The 19,501-nt window shown below is 54.8% G+C and overlaps 2 long non-coding RNA genes across 3 annotated transcripts; one reads left to right on the top strand and one right to left on the bottom strand.

The window, feature by feature from the left end:
- The first annotated feature begins 390 nt into the window (after window positions 1–390).
- On the top strand, window positions 391–19,003 carry LOC123479806 (uncharacterized). Of its 2 annotated transcripts, XR_008426006.1 has the most exons (6): window positions 391–788; window positions 1,183–1,261; window positions 10,904–12,596; window positions 12,795–12,982; window positions 17,875–17,987; window positions 18,351–19,003. It is a non-coding gene; the product is annotated as an uncharacterized lncRNA (long non-coding RNA). The 2 variants fall into 2 exon arrangements; XR_006655556.2 differs by having other exon boundaries at window positions 10,904–12,982.
- On the bottom strand, window positions 2,944–9,386 carry LOC123479807 (uncharacterized). The gene is made up of 3 exons (XR_006655557.2): window positions 9,296–9,386; window positions 3,282–3,362; window positions 2,944–3,066 (listed from the first exon to the last, which is right to left on the bottom strand). It is a non-coding gene; the product is annotated as an uncharacterized lncRNA (long non-coding RNA).
- Window positions 19,004–19,501: the final 498 nt, after the last annotated feature.

Here is a 19,501-nt window from a genome sequence, read left to right on the forward strand (position 1 = left end):
GGCCACACCATAGGCCACTGGCAAGCATGTGGACTCACTATTCTGTTCAGGTGTCCACTCTAGCCCAGTCAACTGGAGGAAAAGGGTCAGGGTCAAGGGTCATGGGGCCAAAGGTCAGCTCTCCGGCAGGCCTGGGAGGTGCGAGGGACCTTTCAGTAGACCGCCGGGGCTGCAGGCACATCCGTGTCCAGCAGCCATCGCTGCAGCTGACCGAACTTTCCTGAAAGTGGTTTTACGAGGATCTGCCCACTCAGAAGAAAGCTCTTTAACCTGGAAATAGAAAGCTCTGCTGGGGTGTGTGGTGACCATGGGGTGTGGGGTGTGGGGTGTGTGGGGTGTGAGTACAGGTCACTCTACTCAGAAGCGAGGCAGATTCAGAGCATCCCCAGCTGGAAATCCCAGTTCATCTGACACTGAGTAGAGTCACGTGCTTGGGAAGTCTGCACTTTACTTTTGTATTTTTGAAAGAGGGCTAAGTAGGTCACACCAAAAGATCAAGATCACAGACTGTTGGAACTAGGACATTTTTGTCCTAATCCCTCATTTGCCCTGCCCTGCACACTGCTTGACCTCTGTTCCCAGGTGACCACACCCAGACAGGATTCGCTCTTCTGCTGCCTCAGGGACGCTTGCTCAGTCTTCCTTTTTCATGGGCAGGCGCTACTACACATCTGTCGTGTTCAACTTAATCGTCTGCTGAAACCAAGGTCCGGTTCTAAGGGGTCCCAAGGAAGTGGACCGGAAACAGTTTTCTGTATTTCTGCAGCCAGCCACAAAGGCAGAAAAAGGTGGTTGTCTCAGCTCAGATAACGGAGTGACTTCCTTTCTGTTCTATTTGGTTTCTTAATGATTCAAGTGCAAATGTCTTCTGGAAACACCCTTGCAGGCACAGAGATAATGTTCTGTCAGTTATTGGGGTGTCCCTTAGCCTGATCAAGGTGACACAAAATTAACCTTTGTATCACTAAGTAAGCTTCCACTAATCCCTCTGTTTTCAGCCATATACCTCATGTCTGATGGCCTCTGAACCTGAATCAAGAGAGTTAGTGCTCGAATCTTTCAGATTATGGAACTCCAGAGTCCCTGGAGAAATGCCCGTCCTGGGGCCTGGCGGGAGACCTCCACACTTTGAACCAAACCCCCTGTGTTACTGCATACTTCATCCCACCCTTTCTGATACAGGTACATCTAGGTCCTGAGCCATTCTGGGGTTCCAGAGTTCACCCTCAAATGGTCCTGTCACTGACAGCCTGTGAAAACAGTAAGTGTGTCTCGTCTTTTTTTCTGAAATAGCTTTTGTTCATCCTTGCTGTGAAGAATCGTTTAGCTGGGTATAAAATTCTAGGTTGACGGTATTTTCTCCTTAGCACTTTGGAGCTACCATTTCCAAGTCCTTTGACATCTATTGATGAAAAAAGGCTGTTGGCAGCTGAACTGTCTCTCCTTTGTAGGAAACCTTTCTGTCTAGGAGCTTTTGAGGTTTTCGTTTGTTGTGTTTATTGATCCTGTTTGGCATTGGATGTGCCGTCTCTCTGAGTACATGTCTTCAACTCTTAAACATTCTGAGCCATTATCACAGAATTTACCTTAGAATCATGGCACCTCACCTCAGTCTCCTCTATTTCCTGCTATTGCAATTTCCAGAAGGCATGTGTTAAATCTTCTCTGACTCCCACATCTTTTAACTTTTTAAAAAAGATTATATTTACTTATTTTCAGAGACCAGGGAAGGGAGGGAGAAAGAGAGGGAGAGAAACATCAATGTGTGGTTGCCTCTTCTGACTAGGAACCTGGCCCGCAACCCAGGCATGGGCCGTGACTGGGAATTGAACCAGTGACATTTTTGTTCTCAGGCCAGAACTCAATCCACTGAGCCACACCAGCCAGGGCTAACTTTTCTTTTATAGTTTCCTTCTCTTAAGATCTCTGGATTATTTTCTTAGCTCCTCATTGCTAACTTACAATTCACTAATTACTTATTAAATGCTTCTGTGCAGCATTTACTCTACCCATTGAGGTTTAAAATTTTCATGGCTATATTTTTCATGTCTAGTATTTTCAGCGGGTTCTTCCCTCTGTTCTTCTGTGCTTGATTGATAGTCTTCCTAGCTTGCTGTCCAATCTCTGAGGATTTTAAACATATGCAATGTTATAATGTCTCTTTCAATTGCTTTATGGCTTCATTTCTCACATTTGATGAGCTTTGGTCTGGGCTGCATGGCATGAGATTTTCTAATGTGTTTTGAACATTTATCTTGAGTAGGTGTTTTCTCTTTTATTTTGTTACTCCCCACCCCCCTCCTGCTTATCCCCCCATGTGGGCACTTCTGTAGCTGCCTCCAGTGGGTCCACAATCCGTAACGAGGTCTGACGTTGGACTGGGAACCCCCCCACACACACACCCCCGCCGAGGGTGGCAGCGTCCTGGCTGACCTGGCTGTGCTTCCGGTTGTGCAGCTGTTTCTGCTGTGCGGGCTTCGTCTCCCTGCCCCTAACAACAGCACTGCTCTAGTCAGGCTTCCGTCACCCGTCTTCCCGCCGGCTGGCCCCTGCCCATCCATCCTTCCCATGTGAGGCGGTCACAGCCTTGCCCAGCATGTGGAAAGGCTTGCCGCCATCCCCAGGTCAAAGTCCTCACCCTCCTCGGGGCTTTGTGTCTTCCTGCCCCAGCACCTCCAGCCCCACGCCCTCACACCCAGGGCTTCTTTGCTTTGGGCTCCCCCTTTGTGGCGTCCCTACTCCTTATCTTCGTGTGCGTTTAGGTGGCCTGGCTCAGCCCCCTGCCTGGGTGTCCCTGCGACATCTTCCACCCCTGCAATGCTGCAGGAGGTGCCCTGCTGTGTCTCACTCCCCTGAGAGTTTGGAGAGACCGGATTTATCCTCCTATCTCCAGGGCTCGGCACAGGGAGATGCTCAGCAGAATTCATTGGGTTAATGGGAGGAGGGCGGGCTGGCCATGTCTGGGCAGACGAGTCTGTCCGCACCGCTGTTAACCTCCCTCTGGCAGCGGCGAGGTGGGGATGGCCATACATCAGAGTCTTCCCCCCAGCCTTGGCACCTGCGACCCTGCCAAGGGGAGGAAACAGCTCAGAAAAGCCACCTGGGGGAGAAGGCAGAGGCTGAGTTCTGAGCGGTTGTCATAAGGAGAAAATGAAAGTCAATACCCACCTAGAACAAGTCAAATCCTGCGCAGCCTCTGGCAGTTTCTCAATCAGTCAAATCCCTTCACTGTTAGTATTTCTCCCAATAAAGAGCTTTTGTGCCTCGGGCCCCTTACTCACCGATCCATGTGTCTGGGCACATCGCCTTGCCTGTTGTTCAGAAAATCTGTGTGCCTGCTCGTTCAGCAGCCTCCGGGGGCCCTGGATTACAAAATAATAACAACAATAATAATAAAATTTTCCCCACAAAATAAGGATACTACTCTTTAGGGTGGTGTCGATTGTACCCAAGAGCACATAAGTAAAAGGGAGAGAGTGACGAATGAGCAATATTTGATCAAGCCTTATCAGTGAGTCATTGGACCGCCACATGACGAAAGCCACACAGCGGCCACGGCGGGGACTCTCCTGCTGGCCTCGCAGCCTGGTGCAGGGCTGGCCGGGGCTGGTGCACCTTACAGTCTCAGAGGCTTTTGAGAATTCATGAATAAATTAGGAGAGCAGCTCTTTCCCAAATGTGCTTTCCTATTTGGGGAAAGGACCTGCCTTTGTGGGGGGTGACACTGGGCTTTCCTGGGCTCTGAAAGGTGGGCTGAGTTTTCTGTCCTCTGAAGGACAACGCTTTTCCTTGAGTCCAGAAGCTCAATAGCCCTTTGTCTTCGGGTCTTCAAACTTCTCCTAAGTATTTTACTCCTGGGGAGACAGTTCACTGGTTTTAGTCCAGTCTGCTCCCTATTCTCTTTTCCTTGTTGTAGAGACCTCAGATTTGACCCCTGAGTGAATGAGTCAGGTGGCAGAGGAGACTGGGCCTTTGGGGACTGCGGCTACCACCTGTCTGCCGTTTCCTCTAAACACCAGCTTCAGGGAAAGAGCGGAGGAATCATTCCTACTGAGGGTGCATGTTACCCAGCAGGACTCAGCTTACCAGCAAGGGGACCCCAGGTGGGGTGGGCTGTCAGCTTAGGGGGAACAATAGTATTGGTGGACAGGCTTGGAAGTCCAACAACCACCCCAATTCCAGGTGACTGTAAATGTCACCCACGTGCCATTGAGTGACATCAGAAGCCACAACCCTGTGGGCTCCTCTGCTGTGGTCGGGAGCACCCCAAGGCACACAGGTATCCTCCAGCACACTGTGTGTGGCACTCAGGTGACCGGCTTCAGCAGCTGTGCTCAGGGCGGCCCTGTCTGCTTGGCCCTGCCCGCCTGGCACCCCCGGCGACCCCCTCGCAGGCACTGCAGTGCATTGTCCCTCATACCCTCTGACAGGCTTGTCACAGGTGGGCATTTCCATCCCCCTCCCACGAGCAGGCTGGGCTGAGCTCGCTGAGGAAACGGAGTGTTTTGGCCCCACTTTGTCTGGTGGCGGCTGCTTTTATTATTAGCTAAGGGAGGGGGAGGCCGGGGAGAAGCCTTCTGTGGGTCTGAGTGGAAAGCAGTTCATAGCACCCCCACTGTGGGAAATTAGGACCTGGGTGTGACTGCTCGGAGAGCCTCGAGGCAGAGCCTCCGAGACCTCCGTGGGGTGGGGTGGGCTTGGCCGCGGAGGAAGAGCCACCTGCTGGTTTAGAAGGCTTAGGAAAGTTCCCGGGAGGGAAGGGGAAGCAACAGCTGGCCATTCTATAAAGTTTGTCGGGCTTCCCTTTTCCCCTCTTGTGCAGGTTCAGGGGAGACTTGCAGGTTGCCCAGCTCTCCACAGGGCCCGTCCCTTCTCCTGTTGAGTCATTGCTAAGTGGCGAGCGTGTCCCCCACCCTACAGGCTGGTGGGGTGGCTGAATTAATGCCCTGAAGCCCCTCTCATCGCAGGTGACCAGCCAAGGATGCTGCTCACCTTTACTGTTCGTTCTGCAGTAGTGGTCAGCCACTTACTTCTCTGACCATTCTGCAGCCGGCTGAGCCGCCACCCAGGAGGGCTGGGCCAGGCCAAAGGTGCCCCCCTCCTGCTCACCAAAGTGACTGTCTGGCCACTTAGATGAGAAAGACATTTCTCTGGACCTCTAGGATTGGGACTTCAGGCTGCATTGGTTGACACTGGAAGATTCTGGAACTTTGTCTCTGCCCTGGGTGTGTTCTTTGTCACGGTCTCATCGTTTTCCTGCAGACATGACCAGTACATGCGTTCAGATGAGACAGGTGCATGGGCTTAAATTGAGGGGTAGGGGCCTGTGCTGTACAGACTGACTTACTGGGGCTGGTCTTGGGAAGGCCCGAGATGCTCCGCAGGGTGGGCCCAAGTCCGCGTCCTGCAGGCTGGGCGAGCACTCAGCCTTCTCCCAGCACAGCCATCGGCGCCCGCTGCAGTTCTGGCTTCCTGTCGCTATCCAGGACTCTTTGACTGGCTTCTTGGTGGCCATCGGGACCAGAGTGCCCCTCCCCACCAACACCATTTCTTCGATCGCTCCTTACAGAGCCCGCTCATTTACTCATTTCTTTCTTTCAGTTTAAAATCTTCATTCAAGTATATATCCATTGATTTGAGAGAGAGAGAGATTGAGAGAGACATTCATCAGTTGTCTCCCATACACACCCTGACTGGGGATCAAACCTGCAACCTAGGTGTGTGCCCTAATCGGAAACCGAACCCCCAACCTTTCGGTGTATGGGATGATGCTCCAACCCACTGAACTACCCGCCAGGGCAGGGGCCTGCTCATTTTAACAGGGCCCCGCGCTCCAAGCTGCTCAGATTCAGAAGGCTTTTGCAGCTCGGGGACATCCGAAGGCACCTGGGGCTCCTGAAGTTGCAGTCACCCCCCTACAGGAAGCCTTGGAGTCCTGTCCCCTGGGCGAGGCAGTATTGGCTCCTTCCTGGAGGTCCCACGGGTTGGCTCCTCTCCTGCCAGGTCCAGCCTGCTATGCTGCAGACAAACCATTTGCAACAACAAAGGGTTTTGAGTCAAGAGGGAGGCGGTGGTAAGGCTGCCTCCCAGGGGCCCTGTGGAGGAGACCTCTCAGAGGGGAGGCGCCTTTCAGCAGCTTCGTGGTGAGATTTAGTGGCTGCAATTTTCTAAACTGCAGAAGTGAAAGAAAATGACAAGCTCCTGAAACGTGCCGGCTGGGGGATGGGCTGCAATCTTGCCAGGCTGTCATTAATTTCTTTTCAGCTGCTGCCAGTTAGGTGCCTCAAGACCCCAGCTCCCAGGCAGCCAGCCTGCCATTATCTGTCATTAGGAGCTGTACTCGGCAGAGGGATTGAGTGTCTTGGTTCCCTGAGCTGTCCCAGAGGGTCCCAGGCCAGCTGCATCACTCTGCAGCATTGGGGGTCTTCGCTCATGTCCAGAGCTCTGGGCACTAAAGGTGGCCAGGGGACTGGGCGGGGCCCCTGTTCCCCGAGAGGCCTCATAGGAACTGAATCTGAAACCCAGGCATGTGCCCTGACCGGGAGTGGAACTGATGACATTTCACTTTGTGGAATGACACCCAGTCAACCTAGCCACAGTGGCCAGGGAAATTCCCCTCTAATTACAAAAATAATTCTTATTCTTTCCCTTTCTCCTCTTTCCCTCTGCTCTCTTAGACTCTTGGCTTCTCCTTCTGGGCGCTGGGGTCTGAGGACTCCCCAGCTCTGCGGGAGCCAAGGCCGCACAGGAGGGGATGAGCGTGTGAGAAAGCCGTGGGGCATCCGCAGAGCCGCTGGCCATCCCGGCAGCCGGGAGCTGGGGCTGCAGGGGCCTCCGGCCTGGATGAGCTCGGTTTGTTTGTTGAGAAAACCAGTGTTGCTCTGGAATCCAGAGAATGAGCTAGAATTCCAAGGGTCATTGCCTTTCTTTTATTTTGTGTACTTTTCCCCTAAACATTATAAGCCTTAGGTCTGCTATGTTTTGTTTCGCATTTTAGCATTTCAGCTCCAGGCAGAGTTTAATCAAAACCATGTTTAAGTTCAATGAGTTTTCCTGATTGTAAACTCTATTCCACCTCTATTCTCGTCTCACGGACATTTCTGCTGATCAAAATAGTTTCCAGTTAGGTGGCGCTTCGTGCCTTGTTCCAGGAAGAAGTGAGGACTGCAGGAAGATGGGAAAGACACCCACCCCCACCCCACTTCCCTGCCCCAGGCTAAATCACGTCCCAGTCCTGGGTGACGCCTGTGGTCCCTGCACATTCTCTTCTCGCTTCATTGGCCACCTGCCGTCTGTGCCTGACCTTTCCCTTGGCCTCAGGCCCTGCCAGGACCCTGCTGTCTCCTTGTCCTGAACAGGCGGCTGAGCAAACACACACCGAGAGAGGAGAGGTCCCTCAGGCTACACAAGCAGGAGGCATCCATCCCATAGCTGCAGTGGGACAGTGACCTCTCCTAACCTCCTGCTGTGCGGGCACCCTTTCCCTGGGCCAGCTGCTAATGAGGAGGCAGAGGAAAGGAGGAAGAGGCGGTACCCTGTGGCTGCGGGCAAAGTCTCAGGCAGCAGAGCCCTGCACAGCAGGTGGGCTCTGGAGCCTGGATTGACTGACCATGGTCCCGGTCTCAGGTCCAGCCTGGCCCCACCGGGTGACTGAGGAGCTTACTTTGGGCCCAGGGACTTGGGATGACTGGAGGGCACAGAAAGGCTGCGTGCCCCTGGCAGCTGTGGTGGGCCGTGTCCCTTTGGGGAGTTGGTGTCACATGGCCAGTAAAACAAACAACAGCTGTAAGGGTCTCAGGCCCTTAGGCCCTCATGCCTCGCCCCTCAGGCAGTGAAGAGGGGATGCTTTCCAAGGCCCCCGCCCCCGAAGTCCCCAGGGTCCCCAAGGGTGTCACAAAGACCTGGAAATGTCAGCAGTTTCCAGAACTTCCAGGAACAAAAATTGCGTGAATGCGTCCTGCTGCTGCCCCTCCGGCTGCCCAGGACCCTGACACCCTCATAGGAGCATCTGCTGTCGGAGGTGCCCAGGGAGGTGGGGGTACAGAGACCTTGACCCCCCCCCCCGGGATGGCCCACCACAGACGATGCCATGGGGGTGTGCACCCCCACACCTGGGCGACAGGGAGCCCCTTGGCTGAGTTGGACTTCAGGGGACAGGAACGGTTATTCCATGGGGCCAAGGGAGTGTGGAGCTTTGCAGTGTCTGGTGGCTGGGGCGGGGGCGGTGGGTGAGTTAACTCCTCTGCCTGTTGGTAGAGGCCCCCCGAGTCCCTGAGTGGCTGGGAAGGGCTACAGGTCAGCCTTGTCCCCATCCCTACTCTCCCTGACCGGAGTGCTGGTATTCCAGCTGGAAATCAAAAGGCAGGATTGTTTAAACTGGTGTTGGGGTGGAGGGTGATGTCAAGGACCACCCCTTCTCACACTGAAGAGACAGAAGGAAAGCAGGGTCTCTGCCTCATCACAAGGGCTCCCTTCCACTGGCAGCTCCATGGTGTTAAGCATTGTTTTGGCCCAGGAAATATTGTGTCTGCCTCCTGTGTGGGGCCTGAATAGGGGCCCCTGTGCGAGATGAAGGTGGTGGGGAGAACCCAGCAGGTGGGGCCGGAGGCCTAGGGCCTGGGTGAGTGTTGATGAGTCATGTCCCGTTTTATGACCAGTGCTGCGCTGACGTGAGTCACACGTAGTCAGACCCCAGGAATAGAACCTCCAGAGGCAGCTCTGTGGTGTCTGTCTGAGCCAGTGGCCTGGCTGAAAACGGAGGGGCAGAGGCAGCTGTCCCCAGAAGTGAGATGTCTGTGCCAGCTCCCTGGGCAGGTGCTACTCCCACCCCCAGCCCCCTGGCCAGTGGCTCCTGGACCCTCCCCATCCACGCCCTGAGGACAGCAGGAAAGCTGGGGGCGGTTCCTGAAGGCTGGCTTTAGCGACAACGCCATCCATGGGCCTGGGATCTCACTGCTGACTAACCCCCTGGGGATTGGACAAAACTGGTCTGCAGGGTCCAGTCCTGCGGTCACTTTCAAGTCAGCCGGTAGGATGTGTCCTGAAAGCCCTCCGAGTCCTCGGGGAAAGCCCTGTCTGGGCCCAATGGTCACAGTTTGAATTTGCTGAAAGGAAAGGCCAATTTTCCTCTTATTCTCTCAAGTTCATTATTTGTGCAGAGATTTCCTGGAAACTCCATTAAGTCTCCTCCTCAGACAGATGGCTGTAATCACCCCCCAAACTGGTGGTACTTGTCCCCCGCCCCACCCACCATCCGTGCCTTCCCACCTCCTGGGTGGGAGAAACTGCCACCTACCTGGGACTTGCCTTGTTCAGTTGGAGTTTGTGACACACTCAATGAAGCTCTTCCCTGGCAGTGGAAAGGGGGTTGCAGAGGGAAGAAGTGGCCTCAGCAGAACAGAGGGTGTGCCTTGGACCCAGTTAGGACAGCTCTGGGAAAGCCCTCTTGATTGACAGCTGGGGATTGCTGACTCTGCTGGACTGAAGAGGCTGCAGGAGGTGTGCTGCTCTGGGGGGCCGGGAGGATGCCCCGAGGCTGCGTGACTCAGAACAATGGCCACCAGTGCACTAAACCCCAAAACAACCACACAAAGTTTACTCCGACAATTTTAGGTTTAAGCGTGACACCAAGCCTCTTTCATTTAACGCAGTCCCTGCTGTCCCGGGCAGCCTTGTCTGCGTCTCTGTGGCCACCCCCGGCAGCTGTGTTCGAGGTTCAGGTGCGAGCGTGAGCTCTCCAGTCTTCACTTGTTCCTTGCGCTCGATCCAATTTCTCCAGAGGCTTCCTTGCATTGGCTGCAGGAGACACGGATGGTCTCTGCCTGATTCGCGGGTCCAGCTGCCCCTTGGACAGCTGGGGACGTTCCGTGGCCCACGGCAGTGAGGGACAGCCTAACCCCGTCCTGCGGAACACGGGGACTCTTTGGGGAGGTTTTCTTGGGAGGAATTCCGGGATTGCAGGGGTCTGACCCTTCTGAAGGATCAGGACCCAGTCAGACAGACGTGGACCTGTTCACAGCCCTGCTGGAAGGCATGCAGCCTCCTAACCCTGGGCCAAGGTGCATTCACTCATTTCATCACTGTGTTCCGTCCAAATGTGTGATAGGGCACCCCCTCGACTGTTGAATTTTTTGGCTAGGAAGTGGAGCATTTCCCCCAAGAATTGATTTATAGTTTGTAGAGAGCTGGAGTTCCCTGAGACTGGGTCTCTGCTCCTTCCTGCATGGATTCTGGTGGCCCCGCTGTACCTGTAGCCCAGCTGTAAACACCACATGTTCACTGGTCCGTCCCAGGCCTCTGTGCCACCTGGGGCTGCGGGTGGGGGGCAGCGGCTCCCCAGGGCCCATCCTTGTCCCCTTCTGCCCAGAGGCACCAGTCTGCAGAACAAACTGCCCCCCAGGGCCACTTCCTCAGGAATCAGGAAGGGAAAGCCCAGCTGTACATGCACAATAGCAAAGCAAACACAAGGAATGAAACTGTTTATCAAAAGCGGAGAGCAAATGACAGGAGTGACAATCCCTCTCTCCGCGCTTCTCTCCTGAGCAAGGAGGGGGCTCATGTGAACTCCTCTCTCCCACCTGCCCTCCTCCACCCACTTTGTGAGGTCTGAAAGCTGGAGGCCCACGGAAGGGAGAAGTCAGGTGGCCGATCTCATCATTTGCCAATTCTGGATTTGCAAATTCACCTATCTGCTAGAATTTATTGGTAACCCCGAATCAATCACAGTCATTCTCGGACATGTGCGGGGAGGTGATGAATCTCAGTCACTGATGCTCACGTTCCCAGGTTGTACCAGGCGATGCTCTGCCTTCTAGTTTCAGGTCTCATGATAAACAGCGTCCTTTTCAGTCTATTCAGTGCCTTGTTTTTAGCATTTTTGCTTTTTTTTTTTTTTTTTTTGCAGATTTTGCTTTTTTAAGTGACCGGAGGGCCGTGGTGAAGCATGGTCTCACGTCCTAAGTGCAAAGACTGTGACGTGCTTCGGAGAGGAAAGACGCGTGTCGGGTCAGCTTCGTTCTGGCATGCGTGAGTTATAGAGGGGTCAGTCAAGTTCAGTGTTAATGTGTCAGCGGCACACATGAAACGGTGTCTTTATGTGGAAGCACACATCACACAAGGTCACATATTGATTGATTGGCGAAAATGTTGAGACCAGGGGCTTCCGAGAAGCTCGCCCTGTATTTCCCCGGGAAGCAAAGGTTCAGCACCTGCTAGTCCAGCGTTGGCTGTGAATTCATGAAACTGACTGTAGTTCAGCTGATGTTAGAAAGGGGAGAAGTCGGAACCCAAACTGTCATCCAGCTTCTAAGGACCCTGGACTGCCTGTGTGGGGGCTGAAGGGTGGCCGTTTGGAGCCTTACCAGCCCCCCTCCCCATCCAGGAAGGCTGCACAGCGGAGACAGTTTGCATGTGGGGCCCTTCTGGGGATTGGTCCCTGAAGCGGTCGCTCTCTGGCACCTGCTAGAGAAGCTAGGAGCCAAGTGCTGTGTTCCCCTGCCTCGCAGTGCTTGGTGGTCCTGTGGTTGTGTCCCGCGCTTGGGCTCAGGGACTCTGGGAGAAGCACTGCCTCTCTGACACGGAGGGTCACAGTGACAGGCCCATCTGTTTCCCACTCTGCAAAGAATTTTGTTCACTATATTTCACGTAACAGCTTCCCACAACACAGTGAATACCGTCTTCCTGCAATCCCGCTTCACAGATGAGAAAACCCAGGCTCGGAGGGGTGTGCTGAGACCATGTGCAGTTTTGGGCCCTGATAACTTGTTCCGGCCACAGGGCTGGGGGATCACCTGATGGCCGCACGTGTCACTGTGATTTCCGAGATCCTGGCTGGTCTGCGAAGGAGGCCGCCCGCCTGGTGCCCCACTACCCGCGTTGGATGGCCTGGCCGCCAATCCTGGCTCCGTGCTTCCTGACTGCTCGCGTGGGAGCCACAGGCTGGGGCCATCTGGCGCATTTGGACGGGAGCAGCACCCCCAACACCTGGCTGGCACTCCACACCTGGCAGCAGTGCGATAGGTGTTAGGAGAATGAGAGCCTTTCTCTGGGTGCCATGTGCCAAGTGCAGGGCCCGTGATGGCGCTAGAACGGTGCTGCCGCTGCTGCCCCGCTGTGTTCCCGTTGTTTTCTGGAGTCGGCCTGGAGTCCTGCTCTGTGGGGTTTTGTTTCCAATAAATTGGAGACTCACAAAAATACGAGTCGCCTCCAAGAGGGAGGCCCTGCCCGACCCAAGGCCCGGGGCCCCTTGGGATGCCGGCTCAGTTTGGTTATTTGTGAAGACAGCCTTCCTCTCCCGGCCCTGGCCCTTCTCATCTCTCTTCTCAAAAACGGGCCCTTTTAAAATAATCTCCTCCCAGGGCCCCGAGGTGGTGTGACGTCAGGGTTCGTGCAGTCCCAAGAGGGAAGCTGCTACTTGCCAGCCCTCACGCCTGATACTTCACAAAAGACGGTCACCACGCTGCAGGGGTGTCCCCAGGACACAGAGAGGGCAATGAGTCCGGCCCTTCGCGTGAGCAGGCTGAGGTCCTCACCTCCAGGGATCAGCAGTGCTGAAGGAAAGAGGGTTTTGGTGACTGGAGGAAGGAGAAGTCTTGTTGGTACAAAGGGTGTGAGGGGACAGTGGGGCCGGCGGGAAGGGCTCAGGCAGCTGGAGACTCCCAGTCACAGGAGATGAGGGCCGAGGAAGGAAGCATCTTCCTGCACAGTCCTGCCCTCCCCAGCTCGGGGTGCCGGAGCAGCCTCGCTTCCTGTGCTGGCCCCTCCCCTCAGCCACCATCATCCTATAAATGTTGCAGGATGCCGGTGGCAGTGGGCAAGATGGATGACGGGACCCTCGCCTGGGAGCAAGGAGCTGCCCTCCTTCCTCTGTCTGTCCTGTGAGGGGAAGTTCTTTCCGGACAGTTCTCCATCCCTCACCTGCCGCAGGAGAGTCACCTGCCTTTGTGGTGGATCATGCGGGGACCTGGGGCGACTGCCAGCACAGGTAGGGGCTTGGTGTTTTGCTGCAAACGGAAGAAGTTCACGGAGATGCTGAATATCCCGCGTGGCCCGGTACACACACGCCCGGGACTCTTACACACGCACTTTGTAAGTCATGTTCACCCTGCAGTTACTCGGTGAGTGGGGGAGTGCGGCTGTCCTACTCCTCTCGACAGATATTCAATTACACAGCTGCCAAGTCCCGCCGTGTCCCGTGGCGGGGCAGCGAGATAGTTCGTACTCCGGCGGCGCAAAGGTTTCCAGTCCCTGGACGATCAGGAAATGACATGCTTTGTCTTCGTCATCTCTGTCGACGGTCGTCTTCCGTGGGGCCTTTTAGGTCTTTCAGTGACGGAAACAAACCCTTCGGGACGGGGTCTGGCAGGGCCTCCCAGAGGTGACGCATCCATTTTATGAGTCCCTATTAAAAAAGAAGCCAAAACAATGTTTCAGAAATTATGGCATGTAATGTTTATAGTTAATGAATTAATTTTCAGCTCATAAAAATCAAATGGCACGTAATTGTGTTATTGAGAATAAAATGACGGGACTTAGTAAAACTGTTACTTTATGTGCATGTGGCTAGTGGGGTCTGGTTTAAAGGCAGCGGGGGACTCTTCCCCCAGCCCCACGTTGAGCACCGAGGCTCCCGGAGCCCCCACCCACCCCTGGGCAGGCCTTGGTCTGACCTTCTTTCTGTATTCCAGTCTCTGACCGAGTAGCCCAGGTTCCTTGGCTCAGAGTTCCAGGCCTCCGCAGTCCTGCCCCTGGCGAGCCAGCCAGCTGGACTCCTTGGGAACAGCTGTGACAGCTCCCCGAGGAGCAGTGTGCATATTGTAAAGGGCTGGACGGTGGCCTCAGGTGGTAAGTCCATGTCCCGACCCCTACAACTATCACCTTATGTGACACAACATGTGATTCGGTTAAGGACCTTGAGAGCAAGAGGTTGTCCTGGATTAGCAGGTGGCCCTAAATACTTCCCCCACTGCCCTTACAAGAGAGTAGCAGAGGGGACAGACATGGCGAGGAGAGGGTCCTGCAAAGATGGAGCAGAGGGACAGGGCCACAAGCCAGGGATGCCTGGAGCCACTGGAAGCTGGAAGGGGCTGGAAGCATCCAGGACCTGCTGCCACCTTGATCTCAGGCTCCTGCCCTCCAGAACTGGGAGAGAATAAGTTCCTGTTGCCCTGAGTTGCCAAGTTTGTGGCAATTTGTTTCGGAAGTCCTAAGCAAATTGGTACTCGGAAACGAACACAGTTGTTCTGGTACTTGTGCGTTGGTTCTTGTCCTTGTCATACTTGGCGCTCACCCGATCGCCTGCCCACCTGCACTTTCTGAGGCTGAGAGCATCTTTATGCCCGCCCCCCAAGGGCCTTCCTCTTCGTAGGAAGCTGGCACAAGGGTGCTCAGACTTGCTGCACACGGAGCGCCCAAGGGCTTTGCCGACGGCTGTCACAGGGTTCCGTCTCCAGGAGTTCTGACGGACTTGTGTGGGGTGCAGCCTGGGGACTGGGGTTTCCAGAGCTCCCCTGCACACCATGTCTGGGTGGTGCAAGCCGAGGCTGGGCCCACTCGGGGGGGAGCGGGGTGTCCTGGGGGGTGGCCCTTTAGCTGGGAGCAGAGGAGCTGACTCGTCTAGGTCTGTGCTAGTTTAGCACAGTGTCTGCAGCTCGGCAGAGAGCAAGCGTCCAGCGGGGAGACTGAGCACCCTGTGATGAGCGAAGCTTTCAGGAGACACCAGCGCCTGCATTTTAATTTTTCTGGATGTTCTGAAATGCAGGTGAGCCACCTCAACAACTCAGAGGTGCCAAAGGCTGACCCCCGTCTTCCTGGCTGTTGAACTATAAAGATGGTAAAACCACCGAAGAAGGCCAAGGACCACACTTACCCAATGATTCTCTCTTGCGTGATGGTTTGAGGAGGAGAAGGATAGAGAACGGTGAGGTCCTGGTAATGCTGAGCAGAGCCAGGAATGAGGCCGCCGCGCAGCAGCCAGCCGGCCCTTTGTTCTGATTTTTAAGTGGAGTGGTCAGCCCAAGACTTCAGCTCACCTGGGAGCCTGCCCACTTCGCCGCCGAGGCTGTTAACTGGGCAGCCAGTTAGACCATGAGCCCCAGCATAGCTCTCGGTGTCCCCTTGTTACCCCTTGGTGGCTGGAACAGCCAACCTACTCTGGTGGAGAAGCCAGCATTGCCCACACATCGGTTTGAGCTGCTCCTGTCCCCAAGTGCATCCTGTTCAGAAGGGGCAGAGTCCCCAGGCAGCTTCAGGGCCCCGGGTTGCCATCCATCCGGTCAGTCACTGCCCTGTGGAAAATGCCCTCTTTCCTTCTTCTGCAACCTGTCTTCCCAAAGGTAAACATAAGAGGCACATTTGCGATTGGGCTCCAATTGTCTTCAAATACTGATCTCCGTGAGAATACCCTCCTAGCTGGCAGCTGTTCAAGGAAAAGCCAAGAGCTATAAGAAGAGAACATTTATCACATCCGGACTTTATTAATTAACCATGTTCATTGCCTCACATTTGAATGAGTCACATATTCACAGGTTCAACAGTCAGAAGACACTGGACACGGTATTAAGACTCGCTATAAAGTGACAGCGATCGACACAGAATGGTATTCACAGCGGGACAAAGACACAGACTGATGGACCCGCTTCCACAGCCCAGACCCACCCTCTGGTTGCTGACGGAGGAGCAAAGGCGTTCGACGCCGGCACGATAGTCTTTCAACAAATGGTGCTGAGCAACTGGATGCTCATGGGCAAAAAAGAAACTTGACCTAAATCCCACCGCTCATAAAAACAATCAACTCCAGTGGATCACAGACCAAACGTAAACCATAAAACCATGAGCCTTTCCGGAGCGAATAGACCATGCGCAGGGTCTGAGGTTGGGCGAAGTATTCCTGGACTTGATGCTAAAACACCACGATCCATAAAGAGAAACCCTGGTAAGCCAGAGCCATCAAAATCGAATGCGTGTGCTCTGAGGAAGGCCGCGTGAGGAGGCTGAACGACAGACCGGGAGAACACGCTAGCAAACCGCATACCCTGCAGAGGACTGCATGTAGACTAGACAAAGGGCTCTCAAACTCAGCACCAAAACCCCAGACTATCCAACTGGGACACGGGCAAGAGATCCGAAGGCCTTTCACTGAGGAGATACAGACGGCCAACAAGCCCATGAAAAGAAGGACAGCATCCTTAGCCTCAGGGACGTGCAAACCGAGGCTACAGCGAGGTGTCTCTGCGGAGAGGCTGGAACACGACCGTGACCTCACAGAGCACTGGCGGAGTGGAGACACTAGCCTCTCTCTCCTTCACAGCCAGTAGGACCGGGCGTGCGGCAGCCACGCTGGGAAAGACTTCAGGTGTTTCTTACAAAACTGAGCCCAGGCAGTCTGGTTGCTGAGTCTGGCCCTGCCCCTCAGGGTGAACAACCCCACCCCAGGAAGGCAGCGGTCTGAGGGGAGAGTACCTGCAACCTGGACGCAGGAGCCCTGAGCTCCAGGTTGGCCGTGACACTGTTGTCCCAGTGACTGAAAAGCCAACCCCCCTTCCCCACCTCTCCTCCAGGCTTGCTGTCCATGGGGCTCCCTCAGTGGTGTTTTTGTTTTGATGTAAGTGGCACCGGGCATTGGATGTGGATTGGCTGCCTGCGGCACTTACACCCACCTGCTTGTGCACTGGCGACGGGCAGCTGAGCTGCTGTTTCCGAGCAGAAAGCCCAACAGACACAGCCCTGTGGTGTTCAGGGGAGGATGCAGCCCCGCTGCAACACACGCCGGTCATCCTCATCCTCCTTACACCTGCTGGGGCCATCGGAACTCGGGAGAGGCAGGGTGGGCACGACCCCCAGTGAAGACGTGGCCCTGCCAGCCACACCGGAGGAGACGGCCAGAGCAGCTTGGCACCTACACGTGGCTGGGAAGGGTGCCCGGTTGAAGTGAGTGTGGCCCTCTCGGGACTGTCAGTGTCCTGTCTGGGTTGAGAAGCTGTCAGAGGAGACAGGTTTCTGCTGTGAGAAGCCGAGCTGGGCATGCGGGACGGGGCACTGCCCTCCCCGTCGAGCACTCCCCTGATGAACGGTTTGGTCCCCGGCAAAGAGTGCTCACTTTGTTTGGGTTGTCTGCTGTTTGTCCTCTCACTGCAGCTCTGCAGCACCTTCTCCCTCCTTGTCTTCTAAAAACTTTGGGGATCGAATGGTGCACGCAGTTTCACAACGAGCTTCCTTCTCTTGACATGACCTCGTGAGCTGAGCATTTTCTCCCGTGTTTTATTTTTCTGCAATTCCTTTAAATGACTGAACAATATTCTGGCAGGTGGCTCAACCACTTACTTAAGCAACCAGTCAACCATAGCTGGTCATTACTTAACAGTGGATTCATTCAACAGCTACCCCTGCCTGTCAGCTGCATGACACCTGGTGGGCTGTGTGCGGGGCGCTATTGATGGAAGGCAAAGCCACAGATGAACATGTTTATTGCAAAGGGCACAGGGGGACCCTGGCTGGACCTTGCATTAGATTGAGGGACGGTGCCTGCGGAGTGATGTCTGGGCTGAGGTCCGGAGAAAATGTAAAAGTTTAACAAACCAGGGGGTCAGAGGGTGGGCTGTGAGCAGTCTTAACTCAGTCAAGTGTATTTCTAGTCATCTGCTTATTCAAGTAACACAGAGCCCGTTCCGTGGGGCAGAGACGCATCTGTTCACTGTCACACGCAGAATATACAAGACCACACTTGCATCCTTGCACATGAGAGGTCCTTGAGCATAGCTCTGGTATGCTGCTTAGATTAAACCCCTAGAAGTGGAGTGGCTCGTTGCTGAATGCTGCAGACCTTTGCAAGGTCTGGTTGCTGTTCTTGACCTTAGTGGCTGTTCCTTTCCTTTCCAGACTCCACACTTTTGCAAGGACCTCTCAAGACCACAGACCAAGAAGCATCTCAGCCAGCACCTGGAGTGGCCCACCTCTTCCCTCCTTAACTGGGCCCCCAGATTCTGAGACTGGTGGGTACGGCTGTACGCAGATGGGGTGGGCTCAGCTCTCAGGAGCAGCCCTGTACCCAAGCCTGCTGCCACAGGAAACGTTCCTCAGCTGGAGACCAGGGCCTGGGGTTTGATAGAAGCTGAGTAGAGAGGGATGTCTAGTGATGAGAGGGGTTTCCATTGTGGGGTAGAGAAGGCTGGGGACTAGACCTCTGGGCCTAGAGGAAGAGGCAGAAGTAAGTGAGGCTCACCTTTGGCCTCTCTCCTCTGCTCCTAACTAGTAGTTTCCACTGACCAATGGCTTTGCAGGGCCTCTGTGGAGGATGGTGGGTGGGAAGGGAGCCCTTGCAGGAGCTGGTGATGGAGAAGGATGTGCCTCTGCAGATCCCAGAGCTGCCAGGCTGACTGAGACAGAGGCAAAGGAGAGGAAAAGGCCTGGGCGCTCTCCGAAGGTCAGGGAAGGCAGGCTCGTCATCTCACCCAGCAGAGGCCCAGGCACCTGCGGGCAGGTGCGCACTCAGGACCGTTGGCCAGGTTCTCAACCCACTTTGGTTTGACTTTGCAAACCAGTCCTGGACAGCATGTGAAGGTCATTCTGTGAGGACACTGACCAGCGAGACTGCAGTGCCAATGAGCAAAGATGGCCCTACAACCCCCATCCTGTGCGCACCTGCTGCTCCAACCTGGAGAGGTGAGATTATTTCCACTCTCCTTGAATCCCGGAAGCCCTGTGACTGGCTTTGAATGAAGAACACAGCAGCAATGACGTCTGAGACTTTCCAAATCCAGGGATTTGAGCTTCCAGGTCTGGCCAGCTTCTCTGAACCAGGCTGCCATTGTGTGAGGCAGTCCAAGCAGTCTCGTGGAGAGGCCGCACAGGGGAGAACCAAGAGCCCCAGCCAATGGCCCCGCAGAACTCATGGCTGCGAGCCACCCCAGCTCGCTGTTGTGAGTGAGGCCACTGTGGACCTGCCAACCACCTCACAGCCCAGTGGCACCCTGGGGAGCCCAGAACCCCCGAATAAACCCACAGGATTCTGAAGGATCATGAATGTTTGGTTTTCACTCTAAGTCACTGAGTTTGGGGACTGTTCAATATTGAGCAATTGGTAACTAAAACAGAAACTGACATCACAAGGCTCTTCAAAAATGGAACTAGTGTAGAATTTCAGATTCAGGCCCACGGATAGGGGGGCTTTTGCCCAGTTTCCAGAAATGATCCAACCCGCCTGGAGCTCGAGTGCTGACAGGCTAACTCTGCTCACTTTTAAACCAGGGACTGTTTCTTGGCTCTGAGCCATGTCCACAGACATCACATCTGGAATAGACACTGGTCCCGGTGCCCTCTCCCGGGAGGGCGGCCAAATCCTGCCAGCTGCTGTCCAACCCGAGGTCCACTCAGAGGAAGCTGCTCCCCTTGAAGGTCTTCTATCACCTCAGGCAGGTCTCGAGTGGGTGGCAGGTCAACACCAAGAACATGGTGTTGACCTTGTTGATCTGAATCTTTGAAGCTAAGGATGCCCTCCCTTTCCTGG

Source organism: Desmodus rotundus, chromosome 2, assembly GCF_022682495.2.
Source record: "Desmodus rotundus isolate HL8 chromosome 2, HLdesRot8A.1, whole genome shotgun sequence".
Lineage (NCBI taxonomy): Eukaryota > Metazoa > Chordata > Mammalia > Chiroptera > Phyllostomidae > Desmodus > Desmodus rotundus.